Below are 21,676 nucleotides of genomic sequence, written 5' to 3' on the forward strand. Positions count from 1 at the left end.
TGCAAAAAATTATATAGCGTTGAAAACGGCATATGTTCAGTCTAGGGATATGAATATGTTATTAACATATATTTTCTATACGGTTTTATCTATATATGTTCATTCACAGTCCACAACCCATAAAGGCAGAGCGCAAAAGAAAAAAAAAAAAAAAAGGTTAAAAAAACATTTATTTAAACTGGTTCCTAAGACTATTGATATTTTCAACATGGGACCAGACTTTTTGCCAAGAAATCAGTAATTGGCGTTCCCTGATTCTTCTCTTCCATTCTTTATTCTGTCTGGGTCCCTCAGGGTGGTGCTCTTTTGACAGAGGTCTGCACAGCGATATAATGATGCAGCGGGAATACTTGTCAGAACCAATTATCTGGCTTTAAGTTTTCACCCTTGCTCTTAACCTGTCTCTATAAACAGCAATTACTGAAAAACAGTAGGTCACAAGAAATATATGCTTAGCTCATATACTAGCACTCTGGAAAGAAAGGAGGTTTATTTCCTAATATATAGGGTGACCATACTGCCCCTTTAAAAAGTGACACATATGAAAAATACATATGTCAGGGCTGTTTAAAGAAATGTTTTGTATAAGAACCCTGACATATGTATTTTTCATATGTGTCCCTTTTTACTTTGGCAATATGGTCATCCTACAAGTATAGCACTAAAAACAGAATTTTTCAACACAAACTATGGTTGTGAAATTTTGACAGAACACAGGGAATAAATCATTGCAAGGCTTCTCATCCTATGTTTTCACTCGAACCATAATAATATTTACACAGTACAGTATATAAAATAAAAAAATTATCCTCATTTAAACGATTTCCTTAATCTTTAAAAATGTAGAAATTAGCTCTTGTTTTGTTCTTATAATTAGTGGATGTTCTGGTGGCAAACTTGTTTGAATTCCAAAGGGTTAAACTTTTCTATAGAATAAAACAAAATACCCACGTGCTGCGTGGTACCCTTTTCTTGCTATGTCTGTTCCTGGTACAGACTAACGCCCAAGTTACTAAAGTTAAAGGGATACTAAACTCAGATTTGTTCTTTAACCCTTTGAGTGCTAAGCACTTTCCCACCTGGGTGCTAATATTTTCTAAGGTTTTTTTTAATTTTTTTAATTTTTGAAAAAACATTTAAATTTTTTTTTTACAGACCCCCAAAACTTACACTGTTGGAAAGGTTAAGCGATTCCCTTTCCAACAGTGGGTCTTGGGGTCTGTAGCTGCTTAGATGCCTGAGATACAGGCTTCTAAGCAGCATGCCCCCTCCTCCTATACTTAACATTGTTAAGTATAAATAAAGTTGCACAGTGACATCATCACGTTAGTGCGCGTGATGTCACCACGCATCACGTGAAGCCCCAGTGATGCCTGTCACTCTACAGGCAACGATCGCCGGGGTAGGAGCGGTTAGGAGCCCCCAGATCTCCCTCAAGGTGGGAGAGTTCTCATGACGGCTCTGAGCCGTCATTAGCACCAGAGTGAAAAACTCTATGACGGCTCAGAGCCGTCATTAGCACTCAAAGGGTTAATGATTCAGAGAGCATGCAATTTTAGGCAACTTTCTAATTTAATCCTATTATTAATTTTTTCTTCATTCTCTTGCTATCTTTATTTAAAAAGCAGGAATTTAAAGCTTAGGAGCCAGCCCATTTTAGGATCCGCACCTTGGATAGCGCTTGCTTATTTGTGGCTACATTTAGCAAACCAATAAGGAAGCATAACCCAGGTTTCAACCAAAATGGGCCATATCTTAAGCTTTACATTCCTGCTTTTTAAATAAAGATAGCAAGAGAATGAAGAAAAATTGATAATAGGAGTAAATTAGAAAGCTGCTTAAAATTGACTGCTCTATCTGAAGCATAACATTTTTTAGGGTTTAGTGTCCCTTTAAAAAAAAAAAAAGGTATTCGGCTATATTAATTAACCCCTAAATTTAAAAATAACAGCCAAACTGGGTTCTTCGGCTGGTTTTCAAATCATAACAATATAATAAAATAAAAAAAATGCATTTCTCAGTCCATTTCCACCATAAGAAATAAAAGAGTTTGCAGAATTATTTTCCACACAACATTAATTAATAAAATCCCTTACTAAGATAACAATTAGCTTGATTTACAGTTACTAAAGATTATGCTGAGCAAGGAACTTGTTTGCTAATGTTCAGAACTGCAGGTAATTGTTAAACCATGTGTAAAACTTCTATTTACTGACCAATATAGATGCTCTGAAATTATGTTTCATTCAGGCAGCACAGCATTATGCATCATTAAAAACAAATTATGCTACACATTTGACCTAAAGTGTCTCACGTTTAAGGGATATGAAACCCAATTGTTTTTTAATTTAATGATGCAGATAGAACAGGCAATTTTAAGCAACTTTCTAATTTACTCTTATTTTCAATTTTACTTCATTCTCTTGCTATCTTTATTTATAAAAGCAGGAATGTAAGCTTAGGAGCCGGAATATTTTTGGTTCAGCACCTTGGGTAGAGCTTGCCTGAACCAAAAATTGTCTGGCTTCCTGCTTTTTTAAATAAAGATACCAGGAGAACAAAGAAAAATTGATAATAGGAGTAGTTTAGAAAGTTCCTTAAAATCGCATACTGTAGCTGAATCATGAAAGAAAAAAATTGGGTTTCATATCCCTTGACATAGTAAAAGAAAAGTGATAATCTGGCAACACAAATATGATTAAATATGATTAAGTTGATCCAGAAATATATAGTTTGCATAAGAAACATGTGTAAGCTCTTAGTTAGTCATTTACCCCATTAAGACTGCTCCCAAGTAATAACAGTTGATATTACTTTCTAATGGAGCTATTTAACAATTATAGTGACAATATTATATGCTTGTGACTACTATGTATAGCAATTCTTGATGTGCGCAATGACCTAAACCAACCACAACAGCAAGCAGATCGCAAATACATTATTTGTATTGCATTATTACTTGAATTGTATTATATAGCTACTAATGTCTTAAATGGATCTAAAATCACTTTGATATTGTAATATAAAATGTTCCATTATGTGTAGGAGAAAAACTTTGTAATATACTAGTTATTTATGTTGTTTACTGTGCTTCCTTTTCCTGTAATGTAACGCTGATACTTGAATGCAAAATTAAAAGTTCAAAATAATTTTAAATCACAGTGTTTATTGCAGAAGATGACAGGTTGACATTATCTACCGGGTTCATAGATTGCGGTGGGCAACAATGTGTCGCACTTTTAAGGGTAAGGAATTAAATACTGGCACTACATGTACTAGGTAGGAGAAAATACCACTTTTAAGAAAAATGGTATTGGTGCTGTTCCTTAAAAATAAACCATAAGTAGAAGAAGAGAGAGAAAATAAGGAACTTTGGCCTAGATTTAGAGTTCGGCGGTAGCCGTCAAAACCAGCGTTAGAGGCTCCTAACGCTGGTTTTGGCCGCCCGCTGGTATTTGGAGTCAGTGATTAAAGGGTCTAACGCTCACTTTACAGCCGCGACTTTTCCATACCGCAGATCCCCCTACGCCATTTGCGTAGCCTATCTTTTCAATGGGATCTTCCTAACGCCGGTATTTAGAGTCGTTTCTGCAGTGAGCGTTAGAGCTCTAACGACAAGATTCCAGCCGCCTGAAAATAGCAGGAGTTAAGAGCTTTCTGGCTAACGCCGGTTTATAAAGCTCTTAACTACTGTACCCTAAAGTACACTAACACCCATAAACTACCTATGTACCCCTAAACCGAGGTCCCCCCACATCGCCGCCACTCGATTAAAAATTTTAACCCCTAATCTGCCGACCGCCACCTACGTTATACTTATGTACCCCTAATCTGCTGCCCCTAACACCGCCGACCCCTGTATTATATCTATTAACCCCTAACTTGCCCCCCACAACGTCGCCACAAGCTACTTAAAATAATTAACCCCTAATCTTCCGACCGCAAATCGCCGCCACCTACGTTATCCCTATGTACCCCTAATCTGCTACCCCTAACATCGCCGACCCCTATGTTATATTTATTAACCCCTAATCTGCCCCCCTCAACGTCGCCGACACCTACCTACACTTATTAACCCCTAATCTGCCGAGCGGACCTGAGCGCTACTATAATAAAGTTATTAACCCCTAATCCGCCTCACTAACCCTATCATAAATAGTATTAACCCCTAATCTGCCCTCCCTAACATCGCCGACACCTACCTTCAATTATTAACCCCTAATCTGCCGACCGGAGCTCACCGCTATTCTAATAAATGTATTAACCCCTAAAGCTAAGTCTAACCCTAACACTAACACCCCCCTAAGTTAAATATAATTTTTATCTAACGAAATAAATTAACTCTTATTAAATAAATAATTCCTATTTAAAGCTAAATACTTACCTGTAAAATACATCCTAATATAGCTACAATATAAATTATAATTATATTATAGCTATTTTAGGATTAATATTTATTTTACAGGCAACTTTGTAATTATTTTAACCAGGTACAATAGCTATTAAATAGTTAAGAACTATTTAATAGTTACCTAGTTAAAATAATTACAAATTTACCTGTAAAATAAATCCTAACCTAAGATATAATTAAACCTAACACTACCCTATCAATAAAATAATTAAATAAACTACCTACAATTACCTACAATTAACCTAACACTACACTATCAATAAATTAATTAAACACAATTGCTACAAATAAATACAATTAAATAAACTATCTAAAGTACAAAAAATAAAAAAGAACTAAGTTACAGAAAATAATAAAATATTTACAAACATAAGAAAAATATTACAACAATTTTAAACTAATTACACCTACTCTAAGCCCCCTAATAAAATAACAAAGCCCCCCAAAATAAAAAATTCCCTACCCTAGTCTAAAATACAAATATTACAAGCTCTTTGACCTTACCAGCCCTGAACAGGGCCCTTTGCGGGGCATGCCCCAAGAATTTCAGCTCTTTTGCCTGTAAAAAAAAACATACAATACCCCCCCCCCAACATTACAACCCACCACCCACATACCCCTAATCTAACCCAAACCCCCCTTAAATAAACCTAACACTACCCCCCTGATGATCTTCCTACCTTGTCTTCACCATGCCAGGTTCACCGATCCGTCCTGGCTCCAAGATCTTCATCCAACCCAAGCGGGGGCTAGACATCCACTGAAGAAGTCCAGAAGAGGGTCCAAAGTCTTCCTCCTATCCGGCAAGAAGAGGACATCCGGACCGGCAAACATCTTCTCCAAGCGGCATCTTCTATCTTCTTCCATCCGATGACGACCGGCTCCATCTTGAAGACCTCCAGCGCGGATCCATCCTCTTCTTCCGACGACTAGACGACGAATGACGGTTCCTTTAAGGGACGTCATCCAAGATGGCGTCCCTCGAATTCCGATTGGCTGATAGGATTCTATCAGCCAATCGGAATTAAGGTAGGAATTTTCTGATTGGCTGATGGAATCAGCCAATCAGAATATAGTTCAATCCGATTGGCTGATCCAATCAGCCAATCAGATTGAGCTCGCATTCTATTGGCTGATCGGAACAGCCAATAGAATGCGAGCTCAATCTGATTGGCTAATTGGATCAGCCAATCGGATTGAACTATATTCTGATTGGCTGATTCCATCAGCCAATCAGAAAATTCCTACCTTAATTCCGATTGGCTGATAGAATCCTATCAGCCAATCGGAATTCGAGGGACGCCATCTTGGATGACGTCCCTTAAAGGAACCGTCATTCGTCGTCTAGTCGTCGGAAGAAGAGGATGGATCCGCGCTGGAGGTCTTCAAGATGGAGCCGGTCGTCATCGGATGGAAGAAGATAGAAGATGCCGCTTGGAGAAGATGTTTGCCGGTCCGGATGTCCTCTTCTTGCCGGATAGGAGGAAGACTTTGGACCCTCTTCTGGACTTCTTCAGTGGATGTCTAGCCCAAGCTTGGGTTGGATGAAGATCTTGGAGCCAGGACGGATCGGTGAACCTGGCATGGTGAAGACAAGGTAGGAAGATCATCAGGGGGGTAGTGTTAGGTTTATTTAAGGGGGGTTTGGGTTAGATTAGGGGTATGTGGGTGGTGGGTTGTAATGTTGGGGGGGGGGGGTATTGTATGTTTTTTTTTACAGGCAAAAGAGCTGAAATTCTTGGGGCATGCCCCGCAAAGGGCCCTGTTCAGGGCTGGTAAGGTAAAAGAGCTTGTAATATTTGTATTTTAGAATAGGGTAGGGAATTTTTTATTTTGGGGGGCTTTGTTATTTTATTAGGGGGCTTAGAGTAGGTGTAATTAGTTTAAAATTGTTGTAATATTTTTCTTATGTTTGTAAATATTTTATTATTTTCTGTAACTTAGTTCTTTTTTATTTTTTGTACTTTAGATAGTTTATTTAATTGTATTTATTTGTAGCAATTGTGTTTAATTAATTTATTGATAGTGTAGTGTTAGGTTAATTGTAGGTAATTGTAGGTAGTTTATTTAATTATTTTATTGATAGGGTAGTGTTAGGTTTAATTATATCTTAGGTTAGGATTTATTTTACAGGTAAATTTGTTATTATTTTAACTAGGTAACTATTAAATAGTTCTTAACTATTTAATAGCTATTGTACCTGGTTAAAATAATTACAAAGTTGCCTGTAAAATAAATATTAATCCTAAAATAGCTATAATATAATTATAATTTATATTGTAGCTATATTAGGATGTATTTTACAGGTAAGTATTTAGCTTTAAATAGGAATTATTTATTTAATAAGAGTTAATTTATTTCGTTAGATAAAAATTATATTTAACTTAGGGGGGTGTTAGTGTTAGGGTTAGACTTAGCTTTAGGGGTTAATACATTTATTAGAATAGCGGTGAGCTCCGGTCGGCAGATTAGGGGTTAATAATTGAAGGTAGGTGTCGGCGATGTTAGGGAGGGCAGATTAGGGGTTAATACTATTTATGATAGGGTTAGTGAGGCGGATTAGGGGTTAATAACTTTATTATAGTAGCGCTCAGGTCCGCTCGGCAGATTAGGGGTTAATAAGTGTAGGCAGGTGTCGGCGACGTTGTGGGGGGCAGATTAGGGGTTAATAAATATAACATAGGGGTCGGCGATGTTAGGGCAGCAGATTAGGGGTACATAGGGATAACGTAGGTGGCGGCGGTTTACGGAGCGGCAGATTAGGGGTTAAAAGTGTAATGCAGGGGTCAGCGATAGCGGGGGCGGCAGATTAGGGGTTAATAAGTGTAAGGTTAGGGGTGTTTAGACTCGGGGTACATGTTAGAGTGTTAGGTGCAGACGTAGGAAGTGTTTCCCCATAGGAAACAATGGGGCTGCGTTAAGAGCTGAACGCTGCTTTTTTGCAGGTGTTAGGTTTTTTTTCAGCTCAAACTGCCCCATTGTTTCCTATGGGAGAATCGTGCACGAGCACGTTTTTGATGCCGGCCGCGTCCGTAAGCAACTCTGGTATCGAGAGTTGCATTTGCGGTAAATATGCTCTACGCTCCTTTTTTGGAGCCTAACGCAGCATTTGTTTGAACTCTCGATACCAGAGTTAAATTTATGGTGCGGCCAGAAAAAAAACCGCGGAGCGTTAACAGCCCTTTTACCGCCGAACTCCAAATCTAGGCCTTAATTAGCACTCATTCCTCTCCTATGAATAACTATTTTTTAAAATTTATACATTTTAATATTTCGATTAAAATATAATGTGACAAATATAATTAATGTAATTCCACACTATATACAGTACCCTAACCTAAAATCTAGCGTGTTTCACTTCCCTGTTTCCTGGCCGATAGCAGTAAATGTCGGCTTCAGATGACAGAAGTGAATACACGAATATCTTTAAAATAAACTAATAATATATAAGAAAAGAGAGTGGCAAACGCGTTTCAGACAATTTTACGGCCTTTCTCAATGCCTGATTCTATCAAAGTGGTCAAGCCGAAGCCTAATGGTGTGCGCTCTTATATTTGCTTAGTTCAGTTTTAGTATCCAATCATCTTCGTTTATTTTGACACTCCCCTTATTACGTGTTATGTTGTATCCGTGATTCAATGGATTTCATTGGTTAGGTTCGTTCTGTTGTTAATGTCCAATCAGCGGCTGTTATTATTACACGCCTTTTTTCTGAAGTTCCCATTGGTTCCGGTTGACAGTGGGGTGGGTTTGGAGACGTCGGTATTACTTTTATCTGATATTGACATCAGAATAAAAATCTGCGCATCCTATTCTAATAGAATTTCCAAATAATCACTTAGGGATGTTTTGAAAAAGAAATAACAATGAATACTATTGTTGCAAATATCTCATACAGAAAAGTTTTACGGTTTCTCAGTTATAGATCTAATGTATACGGTTAGAGGAAATGAATAGTTACTTGCTTGTATGTGTGGATGGTATCTTTTAAATCGGCTGATGGGATTAGAGCATGTGTGTTTATGAATGATAAAGGTTTAGATAGCATTCACCGAACGTTTCACAATTTTACATGTGTGCCAATACATGATGGTTGGCGTCTTGTCACTTTTAAGGGTATCAGAAATTCCTCATTCTATAGTGAAGTAATAATGAAGATCCTCATTCTTTAATCCCAGGGGCGCGATCACATATACGGCGCAGGTTTCGGCGCAAGCGTGGGAACCTGCGCCGGCCGTAATTTCACCTTGCACATCAGGGTATTACATATACTGCGCCATTAGATGCTAAACTGGCGTAAGTATGACAAACTGGCAATCTTCTGAAATGTGCAAAAAAATACACATTTCAGTAGTCGTAAGTAACTTACACCAGTATTTTGTCCACGGAAAATGTCAATAAAGAGTAGTTTTATGCAAATTAGGCTAACACTCGTAAAAATGAACCACAATTTCAAATATAAATGCGACACGTAATTACGCTATTCAAAATTCATATATAAACCCATGTGTTTTAAGGCTGCAGGTGAGAGGTTGTGCTGTTTGTGATTGGTTTGACACACTTGCAGGGGCAGGAATAATAAATGCTTAGAAGAGGTTTAACTGTTTGAGATTTGCGGCTGATATGTATGTGATTGCGCATGCGTTTGTTAGGCCTTCAGGGAGTTACATTGTTTTTTTAGTCAGTGCAAGGGTTACTGCACCTGCAATTTGTGGCAAGATAAGAATGGAGTAGATTCTCTGAATTCTGAGCGCGTAAGTCCTAACGCTGTATATTGGATACCAAATTGCGCGGCTGTTCTATGTTAGTCTATGGGTAATAAAAATATGTCCAAAGGGTGAAATATACGCACGTAACTTGTATGCTACGCCGTATATGTAATACCAAAATCGCGTAAAATCTGGCGGCGGAGGATTTTGCGGGCGATGCTGCATATGTAATGGAGGCCCAGGTGTCAGAGCCTATATCTTAGCCTCCACTCCTATTAGAGAGACATGCACCACTGGTTTAAAAGGGCAGTTCCCCTCTTTCAAATTACTTTGAGAGATCCCAAATAGCTACAAACCCACAAAATGCAAAACACTTTAAACTGCATTTACAGTTATGTATACATCTATATTAACCTATGGATTAGATGACTGAAGTATAATGGTACTAAAATTTGAATCAAGAAAAACAAATATATCTGTATATTATTTAGATTTTTTAATTCATATGGGTTTAAATGGGCAATTAAAATGTCAAAATTGATTTAGACAATGCATGCATCTTTAAACAACTTTTCAATTTACTTCTGTTATCTAATTAGCTTTTTCTCTTGGTATCCTTTGTTTAAAAGCATACCTAGGTAGGGTCATACATAGCTAGCTGATGATTAGTGGCTGCACATACATGCCTCTTGTCATTGGCTCACCTGATGTGTTTAGGCAGCTCCCAGTAATGCATTGCTGCTCCATTAACAAAGCATACCAAATGAATACAGCAAATTTAAATACCTGAAGTAAATTGTTTAAAATTGTATGAAATATTCAAACTATGAAAACATTTTGGATTTCTTGTCCCTTTAAGCAAATCAACATAAAATAAATTATTGTATTAAAAATAAATTTTACAGAAACCATGTATACTCCAAAACAGATGGTTAAAAATATACCCAGTAACTTAAAACTGGCGCAATGTCAACACTTTCCATGCAAAAAATGTTCTGAAAACGGGCACAGAAATATTTAAATCAATGTTTAGTAATGCTGACATTCTGTGTTTATACTCTACACTTAGGGGACAATTTATCAATGTCTGTCCGACATGATACGCTGCCGAATATCATATCCGACACACATCGGTGAATGCCGACAGCATACGCTGTCGGCATTTAACATTGCACAAGCAGTTCACTAGACCTGCTTGTGCAATGCCACCCCCTGCAGATTCGCGGCCGCTAGCAGTGGGTGTCAATCAGCCTGATCATATAGGATCGGGCGGATTGCAGACTGCAGCCTTAGAGCAGGCAGACAAGTTATGGAGCAGGGGTCTTAAAGGGACACTCAATCAAAATTAAACTTTCATTATTCAGATAGAGCAGCAATTAAACAACTTTCCAATTTACTTCCATTAACAAAATGTGCACAGTCTTTTTATATTTAAACTTTTTGAGTCACCAGCTCCTACTGAGCATGTGCAAGAATAAGCGTGTATGCATTTGTGAATGGCTGATTGCTGTCACATGGTACGTGTATTCATTTGTGAATGGCTGATTGCTGTCACATGGTACGTGTATGCATTTGTGAATGGCTGATTGCTGTCACATGGTACGTGTATGCATTTGTGAATGGCTAATGGCTGTCACATGGTACGTGTATGCATTTGTGAATGGCTGATGGCTGTCAAATAGTACAGGGGGAATGGAAATAGATATAACTTTTAAAATTGTCAGAAAAAAAATCTACTGCTCATTTGAAGTTCAGACTAAGTGCTATTGCATTGTCTTGTTATCTTGCATTTGTTGATTATGCAAATCTACAGTGTTGACTGGTCCTTTAAGACCGCTGCTTCGTAACTGCAGTTTCCAGCAAGCCGGAAGGCTCGCGCGGTAACAGGGGCATCAGGCTCCATTCGGAGCTTGATAATTCGGCCCCTAAGCCTCTGATTTTGTTTAAAACAGAGTGTAATTCAGCGAGGTTGTGCACCAAAAAAGTGATACCAAGCTTCATTTAAAGGGATATTAACATTTTTTCTTTCATGATTCAGATAGAGAATGCAATTTTAAGCAACTTTCTAATTTACTCCTATTATCAATTTTCTTTGTTCTTTTGGTATCTTTATTTTAAAAGCAGGAGTGAAAGTTTAGAACCCTGCCCATTTTTGGTTCAGCACCTGGGTAGCGCTTGCTAATTGGTGGCTAAATGTAGTATCCAATCAACAATCTTAAAATTGCATGCTCTATCTGAATCATGAAGGAACACATTTGGGTTTAATATCCCGTTAAAGGGGCATGATACTCAAAAATGTATCTGTTCTTTCTGTTTCAAAATGTATGAGTAATTAGCTTTTTGAAAAATGAATGTTTCCATGCTTCATAACAACTTTTTTTTTATTCTGAAGGATATCAGTTAGTGAGGACAGACATTGGCGCAATTCAACCTGATCAAGTACGATTGGGTTGATTGAAACCCCCCTGCTGGCCGCGAATCTGCAGGGGGCGGCGTTGCACCAGCAGTTCGCAAGAGCTGCTGGAGCAATGCTGCATGCGGAGAGCGTATGGATCAGGTCCGACAGACCTTTGTTAAATAGGCCCCAATGTCATTTAAACAGCTTTTTATTTAAAGGGAGTGTAAAGTCAAAATTAAACTTTCATGATTCAAATAGAGCTTGAAAATTGGGATGTATGATATGGAAATGTTATAATCTGATTAAAGCTTCTGTTCCTACAATGTTTAATAGGGTTCAGATAGGGCATGTCATTTCAAACAACGTTACAATTTACATCTATTATCTACTTTGTTTTATGCTCTTCGTATCCTTTGTTGAAAAGCATACATAACTAGGCTCAGGAGCGGTGATACACTACTGGGAGCTGCTGATTGGTGATGAATGCACATATAATGCAGCTCCTGGGTATGGTAACGTGTAGGTGATACACATATTGTGCTGAACTATATGGTATAGATCATACCCATAAATGCGATACAAGGTTGCAACCTATGATTGCAATGACAAATATCTGTGTAACAGTGAAAGGAAATAGATAATTCCATTGTTAAAGTTATGAAATATGTGACAAGAATACAACAAAAAAAACAACAACAAAAAACCCAAAACATATATTAGTGAATTCCAGTTAAATAACTGCAGTAATGTGCTTCCAAGCTAAGTGAATACTCATAGGGAGAAAACTCTGATCATCTTTATTTATGATGTGAAACCTGTTTTTAATGCCACAGATTTTCCAAAACTTTCCCTTTAAAGGGACATTAAAGTAAAAATTTAAATTTTATAAATCAAAAAGAGCAAAATTTTATAAAAAAAAGAAAAAGGTTTTCTATTTACTTCCATTATTAATGTAAGCTAAATCTTTAATAGTCACACTTTCTGAGGCACCAGCTAATACTGAGCATGTGCAGGAGATCACAGTGTATACATATATGAGTCTGTTATTGGTCGATGGCTGTCACATGTTACAGTGAGCAGGGAAATATAAATCTGAAATTTCTTAGAACAAAAAAATCTGCTAATAAAGAAATTCAAAGTGCTATTGCAGTCTTTTTTTATTGTGGATTATTTATGTATTTAATGGTCCTTATAGATGTTCCTCAAAAAGATTAAAAATTGATGTGTGTGTGCCTGTCACTGTGTGTGTGTTTATCTGTGTGTGCGTTTGCACACGTTTGTGCGTGTGCGCGTGTATATGTGTTTGCGTTCATGTGTGTGTGTGGGTGCGTGTAATAAAAAGTAAAACCAAGAGAAATATTGCAGTCCTAAAGAGTCCAGATAAAATACTCCTAAAAGAACCTAACTTACATCTGCCATACCGAAAGGAGATAAGATAGAGAAGTACTGAATAGGCTTTTTAGGGATGTGTCTCTTAAATGCAAAACAATGCAAATTGTGTTAACATTATGGCAGTTTTTAAATGCTTTAAAAATATTTCATATGCAGACCCTTTTAAATGCATTGATAACTTTCTGGTTTGTACGTAAAAACATAATATCCCTTCAAATATGCTGCAATTTTAAGACCTAGCAGCATGTTACACAGTGATTGTTTAGACCAGTACGGAAGCTTATTTACCTCTAGCCCTAAATAGCCACAATCTAATAAAATAAGCATACACAACATATTTTCAATGCTCTTAATTTGCCACGTTATAGAATATTACACAATAACATATATTATTACATTCTGAGCAATTGGAATGTGGTCAATGAAATTTAAAGGGACGTACAACAGAATGCAAAAAAGCAAGTCAATTGATTTAATAGAATTTTGCATGAATGTGCAAGTGTGTGTACTTTGTAGTTAATCATTTTATTTATTTATTTATTTTTAATCCTAGTTACATCCAAACAGTTTGAGATTTGGCAGATTTCTCTGGCAGATTTGAAGCTTTCAAGATCTCGTGTAAAGAGTAATGCTGTGTCATTGCTAATGTCTTGTACAGAAGCAAGATGGCGGTAGTTATAGCTCTGAAGTAAAAACCTCCTGCTGTGAATTGGATGCCAGACGGCAGAGCATGTGTTGTTTCTCTCATTATTTCAGAGCTGTAGTCATCTCACCTTGAGAAAATTGGAAATTATTCTAAGAATGATATATTTATATATACCCCATCCTGTCAAAATACAATTTTTTATTAACTAATCTCCATTAAAAAAACTTTACTACCATCTCTCTATTGATATAACAACAATAACTTGTTTTTTTTGAAAATGAAGAATATTGGTAAATTATAACTTAATATGGATTTTTTTTAAGAGCAATAACTAGACCTTAACATAGTACTATTTACCTTACTGAAATAAGTGAATTCACTTAGCTACCACTTTGTTTGAAAGTATAAAGCTATGACAGGCAGAGCAAATGTTTAAAAATGATTTACAAACATAAAACCTATATGATTATTCACTACTATAAACACATATGTAAAATACACAAGCTACATTTTTAGTTCCTCAGGTGCTTATAACTTTTATGCTTGAATAAACTTATTTGAAATCATCAGTAACTGGAAATGTTGAAAACTGTTAAAGGGACACTGAACTTAAATTTTTTCTTTCATGATTCAGATAGAGCATAACATTTTAAGCAACTTTCTGATTTACTCCTATTATCAATTTTTCATCGTTCTCTTGCTATATTTATTTTAAAAGCAGGAATGTAGATCTTAGCAGCCAGCCCATTTTAGGTCAGCACCATGGATAGTGCTTGCTTATTGGAGGATTACATTTACCCACCAATGAGCAAGCATAACCCAGGTTCTCAACTAAAAATGGGCTGGCTGCTATGCATTGCATTCCTGCTTTTTAAATAAAGATAGCAAGAGAACAAAGAAAAATTGATAATAGGAGTAAATTAGAAGGTTGCTTAAAATTGCATTCTCTATCTGAATCATGAAAGAAAAAAATTGGGTTTAGTGTCCCTTTAAGTAAATTGGTTAAGTATTTTTGGAGCTAGGAACCAGAAATGTTTAGGCAGTAACAATGTATATGCATAGAGATATATCTCACACACATATAATTATAGGTTGTTTGTGTCTGTACACCCAATATTTTAAGACAAGTGGATACAAGGGTACACTGACAACCCATGGGGCTGCTGGGCAATAAAAACTTAAAGCTCTCCTTCACCCCTGCCCCACCAGTAAACATTGCCAACATGCATGAGTGCAATAGCAGCGCACCCGTATTGAAACCTGACAGCAACTACGTTTGAATGATCACTGTCAGATCAATGTGTAGCAGACACTTGAGTTTTCATATCAAGTGGTCAGATGCGCTGGAGCCCATGTAGACCGCCCCTAGGTTTGACACCCAGTCAATATTTTACGGGCACGGTCGGTCAGAGTTTAGATTCAGGTCAGAGTTGAAAAAAAAGATTAAATATAGAAATAAAGATGCAATCATGGTAAAATTATTATAAGTGTGTTAGAATCTAATTAAAAAACAATGGTCATTTAAAATCAGCCATAGCAGCTTTAGTTCCTAATTTATGCTGTATAATTTTTAATGCAAATTTAGCCAGTATTTTTTTCCAGAAAAGGTGGTAACCCTAGCCCCCTAACCGCAAGCCCTCAGTTGGTGACTGATTGCCCAATAGGTTAATAGTCTGCTCCTGAGTGAGTCTTTGAAGTGACCAGTGCCATTCCTTGCTCCTCAGCTCATGGGCACTGAAGAGATGATGAGGTAGGATAAACGATGTAGCTGTGAGTGTCCCTAACTGTATTATGATGATGATGATGATTATGAGTTAGTTGTATGTGTGTGAGTAAAAATAAAGCAGCAAGAATTTTGCAGTATACAGAATGGTCTTAGTTAACACTGCTGCTTGATTATGGGCATATTTACACACAAGCCAACAAGCCCCATACCTAGCAGGGGTGTAGATTTTCAGGTACAGCAAATTTAGAGATTCTCAGTATGGGCCTTCTGGGTCTTTTAATAAATATGCCTTCCTGGTGTCTGAGTGAAGATCTGTCACAATACAGCAGGGCCTTGTCTCTAAATACAGATATGCAGTGAGAGATCTACATGTGTGCTGTCACTATGCACATATGTCAGTGAACAACTGTTCCTCTCAGTAGCCTCTCCTGAAAGTTGCCTGTGTAACAAAGCAACTTTCTATTAATTAAAGGGACTTCATGATTCAGATAGAGTACGCAATTTTAAGCAACTTTACAATTGATTTCTATAATCTAATTTGCTTATATCTCTTGGCATCCTTGAAAAGCATACCAGGAGCAGCAATGCATTAATGGGAAATAGCTGCTGATTGGTAGCTGCACATATATGGCTCTTGTCATTATCTGACCTGATGTGTTCAACTAGCTCCTAAGAGTACAATGCTGCTAATATAAATGCATTGAAAGGTTGTTTAAATTGTATGTTTTAAGAGCTATGGGCTTCATGTGGTCCTCCTCACTAGACGTTGCAACCCCTGGGAAAAGGCAGAAATAAGAATGTGTGTCATAGTTGTGGCCCCCGAAAAAAAGCAAAAATAAAAATGTGTGCTTTTGGGGGATCATAAATCAAAACAGCCCTGGAGGTGAGAAGAGCAGGCAGAGGGGTACCCTGTGTGTATGTGTGTGTGTGTGTGTGTATATATGTGTGTATATGTGTGTGTGTGTATATATGTATATGTATGTATGTATATATGTGTATGTATATGTGTATGTATGTGTGTATATATGTGTATGTATATATGTGTATGTGTGTGTATATGTTATGTATGTATGTGTGTGTGTGTATATGTGTCTGTGTATGTATGTATGTAAGTGTGTATATGTGTGTTCTTGTGTGTGTGTGTGTATATATGTATATGTATATGTGTGTATGTATATGTGTATGTATGTGTGTATATATGTGTATATATGTATGTGTGTGTATATGTGTGTGTGTGTGTGTGTGTATGTATGTATGTAAGTGTGTATATGTGTGTGTGTGTTCTTGTGTGTATGTATATATGTGTGTGTATATGTGTATGTGTGTGTGTTTGTGTGTGTATATGTGTGTATGTGTATGTGTGCGCATATGTGTGTGTATATATGTGTATGTGTTTTTGTGTGTATGTGTGTGTATGCGTATGTGTGCACATATGTGTGTGTCCATATAGTGGTTGTGTATATGTGTGTGCATGCAAGAGTGTGTGTGTATGTGTATTTGTGATGAACCAGTTTACAACATCCTTCTTTGTGGAATAAGAAATCAAGTTTATGTGATAACTTCTGTACAGATTTTTTTTTTTAACAATGCTACAGCTAGAATGTTTCCATAGCAAAAATGAGGAATTGACAAAACATATCTAATGTAATATTACTTGTGCATTTAAATTGCAAGTGACACTGAAACTGGAAGTGCATTTAACCCCTTAGTTGCTATGTGGGGCTACCACCCTATCACTGACTTTAAAGAGACACTAAACACCTCTTGTTTTCAGTTCAGATTGTGCTTTGTCCCCCACTCCCTAGAGCAGCCAAAAAGAAAAACCTGTAACCTACTTTTTCAAAAATACTCTTGCCTAAACCTATTTGATTTGTAGCATCTGCAGGTTACAGAATTACATTTTTGGCCTCTTTATGGATCGTGGGACAAAGTACAATTTTTACACAAGCAAACAGATGTCCTTTTACTTCAAACTATCATAATTCTTGACACAAACTGTCACCATGAAGGGCAACATTGCTGTAGTGCTATGTAGGGGTCTTTCAGATCTTCATATAGAGATGAGGAGAGAAATGAAATGAAGCAATAAGAAGAGATGAGCAGGTATAGGCGAGTGTCTCTTTTTGTGTTATTCAAACGGTAAAGCAAATGTTCCCCTAGAAATGTATTCTACCATTAGAATGTTTCTATACAGGGAACACATTTGACTAGTATTTAAAATTAAATTAAAGTAATAATAGTCATTTATTTCCTCAGTAATGTTTTCATAAACATGTGATTATTATTTGGAAGTGTTACCCTTAGCATGAGCAGGTATAATGTAATGTGGTCCAAGGCCAGGCCAGGCTGAAGACATTGTGCTGCCTGAGACTGAGGATGAAATGATGCCCCTCAAACTCTTTTTCCACTACAATCTAGACACAACCATAGTGCTGCATTACATCATCATAAAAGCAAACTAGATACCTAAACACCAGGATATGTTCAATGACACAGTGGCCACCAAACACATACTAACATAAACACATACCTGAGGATATGCCCAGGGCAGTGAGGGAGCTTGTAGAGGCAATACAGCATCAGAGCACCTGTCCTCCAATGCCTATATGCTATATTGGCCAGCTACAGGAAGTAAACAAAGCTTTAAAGGGACACTCAGGTCAAATTAAATTCTCATGATTCAGATACAGCATGTAATTTTAAACAACTTTCCAATTTACTTCCATTAAAAAAAATGTTCACATTCTTTTATATTTACACTTTTTGAGTCACCAGCTCCTACTGAGCATGTGCAAGAATTCACAGACTATACGTATATGCATTTGTGATTGGCTGATTGCTATCACATGGTACAGGGGGAGTAGAAATATACATAACTTTAAAATTTGTTATAAAAAAATCTACAACTCATTTGAAATTCAGAGTAAATGCTATTGTATTGTCTTGTTATCTTGCATTTGTTGATTATGCAAATCTACTGTGTTTACTGGTCCTTTAAAAACAATATTTTCTTCCACTTTATTCCATTAAAAATCGCACAGGATACAAGTAGACTAGATTAAAGGTAACAAACTGTCTGACCGGTTTCGGTCTATGATTATGGTCAATACGACAGTATGTTACCTTTAATCTACTCTACTTGTGGATGAAGGGGCAATATGTGGATGGAGGGTCATCCACACCTTTAAACGTTGCTTCTAGCCTGCTTGGGATCAATCATTTTTCCCTAATTAAGTGTTTTTTCACATAAGTCACCAACATCAATTGGATTAACAGCCGTTTTCAAGCTTTGCTTCTGATTGGAGGACGCCAGCCCATGTGATGTGCAGCATGTTTGTAGCCAATGGCACTTTCAGCACATATGGTGACAAATTCTTCAACGTATAGAGCATAGGAGACGGCTCTTTTCTTTATTGGACACCACTGAACCACGTGGTACGCCACAGACAATACGTCAGATATTTTGAGTCAAGGGAAATCTGCCTCTCACTCTGACTTTGTATCCAAGCAATTTGCCTATGAACATCAGCTGCACGCTACAGTCTAGAATTCCAGGTACTGGGTGAGTGATGAGCTAACAGTTCTTGGATTGTCTCCTCATCCTACTGATTGTTTTGGGACACATGTCATCTCCTTGTATAGTGCTACATCTCTACATATTGCTGTTTATAGCCCCTGTCTAGGTAAGGGGTATATCCTGCTATCGAATATATGCAGTGTCTATTGAAGTGCTTTGTTCTTGAGGTGCATCATTATTACTAGGGTGATACATGCGGGTCCCTATTCCTAGTATATCTACAGAGTCAAGCAGAATGCCATTACATGTATTGTGATTATATTACCCTGAAGCTGCTTTTTTGTACTTGGAACAAGGATGACTCTTTAAAGGGATACTAAACCCATTTTTTTTAATTTCATGATTCAGATAGAGCAAGAGATTTTAAGCACCTTTCTAATTTACTCCTATTATAAATTTTTCTTTGTTCTCATGCTATCTTGATTTGAAAAAGCAGTACTGTAAGCTTTAGAGCCAGACCATTTTTTGTTCAGCACATGGGTAGCACTTGCTGATTTGTGGCTAAATGTAGCAAACCAATCAGCAGCTCTACCAAGGTGCTGAACTAAAAAATGGGCCGGCTCCTAACCTTTTATTACTGCTTTTTCAAATCAAGATAACATGAGAACAAAGAAAAATTGATAATAGGAGTAAATTAAAAAGTTGCTTAAAATTGCATGCTCTATCTGAATCATGAAAGAAAAAATGAGGGGTTAGTATCCCTTTAAGTGGCTGTAATAACACCACCAATCGGATTGTTTTGCTATTGTTCATGTTATCTGTGTTTTCATATGCAGGGGAGGGGAGTGTCTGCTCTTTCTGTCTTTCCAGTCCCTTTCACTGGGTGTCCCAACCCAACCACATCAACAGTGCTAAACTGGGAGCAGCTAAGTAAGTGATTTAAAAGATTTTATCATGGATTTTTAGATCAGTAACTGTGAAAATTCGTTATGGTGGTATCTATGACATGCAGTTATATGAAAATGTGTGCACACTGTCCCTTTAAAGTAGTTTTTTTTTTTTGGGTATCTGCAGTTTGAATTTTTAAACAAACTATGTTACTATGTGAATATTCTTTACCTTACAGAAGTAGCATATGTTAAATAGTATTTAATAGAATTACAACATACATTTATATTTTAAACATATTGGGCCAGCCTTTCAGATTAATATTTTATTTATTACCAGTTAATATTTTTATTTTCCTCTTTTTTTAACTATGACCTTAAAAGTATGTGTTCTTTTTTACCCCTCCACATTTCTGGAAGATTTATGCTGTAGAACTTCACACTTGACCACTGCAAGTTAGCAAATTCCATGACTCCCTTACTTGTCTGCACATTCTGCATGTTGTACTCAAATGGCTGAGGTCATAACACTGTGTACTGCTTTGCTTGTTTTTGTATTAAGACAATAAGTTATTTAGTAGAAAGATTAATGGAAATGAGCTGTTCATAATGTTTCAGTCACTCCTACTTTTCTAAAAATAAAATTTTATAGTAAATTAAGGACTTAATCGTGATTACTTTCAGTGCCTCCACTTTGCCCAAAAATAAATCTCTAATAACTTTACACAACTCACAAACACTTTCATTATCTTCTAATATAAGGAACATAAATGCAGACTTAATATGGTAGCAGCATACTCTGTGCATGAACACTTCAATACTAAATGACTATAGACCTCCCAAGTGACCCTATTTGAGAGAGACAGACCCTGATTCTTAGCTCTGTCCTGCTGTCCCTCTAAGACAGTCATATGTCCCTATTTGTAGAATTTCAGTTGGCCTCACCCCTGAGCACCCAGACACCCACAAACTGTCCATACAACCCAATGACCACCCAGACACACCCACAATCATTTCCCATTAACCACCCATGATCCCATCCCTCCCTACACAGCTCATTCTACAAAATGGCTCCCATCAACCTCCTAAATCCCTGATACTCAGCCACAAATGTTGGGAGGTATGATTATATGAGCTTGATTAGCCACGTGCAATGTATCCACACCACATCACATATATACAGAACTATAGGCTAAATTTTAAAAAAATAGTTAAACAATATTAAAATTAAAATTAAATAGAGAATATATGATATAAATTATGTTGTGATCAGGGGTATGTACATATCCAGCGAATTTCACAAGCGCTAGCATTAAAAAACAGCTCCTACATTAAGAGCCATTGGTGGCATGTATCAAGTTAGTGATGACTTAATTTGTGTCATACTTGCCATTAGTTCTCTGAGCAGGTGCAGTGTTTTAAAGCAGGTGCACTGGACAAAGCATATGTACATATGCCTCTGAAACAGTGATAACTCTTTCTATAAACATTTTTATATTGCCAAAAAAAAATTCTATTTAAAACATAAATGCATTCATATACATTTAAATTTTGAGTATTATGTCCCTTTAAGATATTTTGGGTGGAGTAAAACATGGCATGTTCTTCTTTTTATTACTATACTTTGCAACTTTATTCATTTTCCAATGAGGTACAGTAACAGCCACATGCAATGACTCCACATAGAAAAAAACATAATTTATGTAAGAACTTACCTGATAAATTAATTTCTTTCATATTGGCAAGAGTCCATGAGCTAGTGATGTATGGGATATACAATCCTACCAGGAGGGGCACAGTTTCCCAAACCTCAAAATGCCTATAAATACACCCCTCACCACACCCACACAATTCAGTTTAACGAATAGCCAAGTAGTGGGGTGAAAAAATAAGGAGTAAAAAAGCATACAAAAAGAGGAACTGGAAATAAAATTGTGCTTTTTATACAAAAATCATATCCACCATAAAAAGGGTGGGCTTCGTGGACTTT

The 21,676-nt window shown here is 36.8% G+C and overlaps 1 protein-coding gene across 11 annotated transcripts in view; it reads right to left on the reverse strand.

Moving 5' to 3' along the window:
- ARHGAP24 (Rho GTPase activating protein 24) overlaps positions 1–21,676 on the reverse strand; it is a 1,035,233-nt gene that overhangs the window by 43,866 nt on the left and 969,691 nt on the right. The gene's annotated exons all lie outside the window — the stretch shown is intronic.

This window comes from Bombina bombina, chromosome 2, assembly GCF_027579735.1.
Source record: "Bombina bombina isolate aBomBom1 chromosome 2, aBomBom1.pri, whole genome shotgun sequence".
NCBI lineage: Eukaryota > Metazoa > Chordata > Amphibia > Anura > Bombinatoridae > Bombina > Bombina bombina.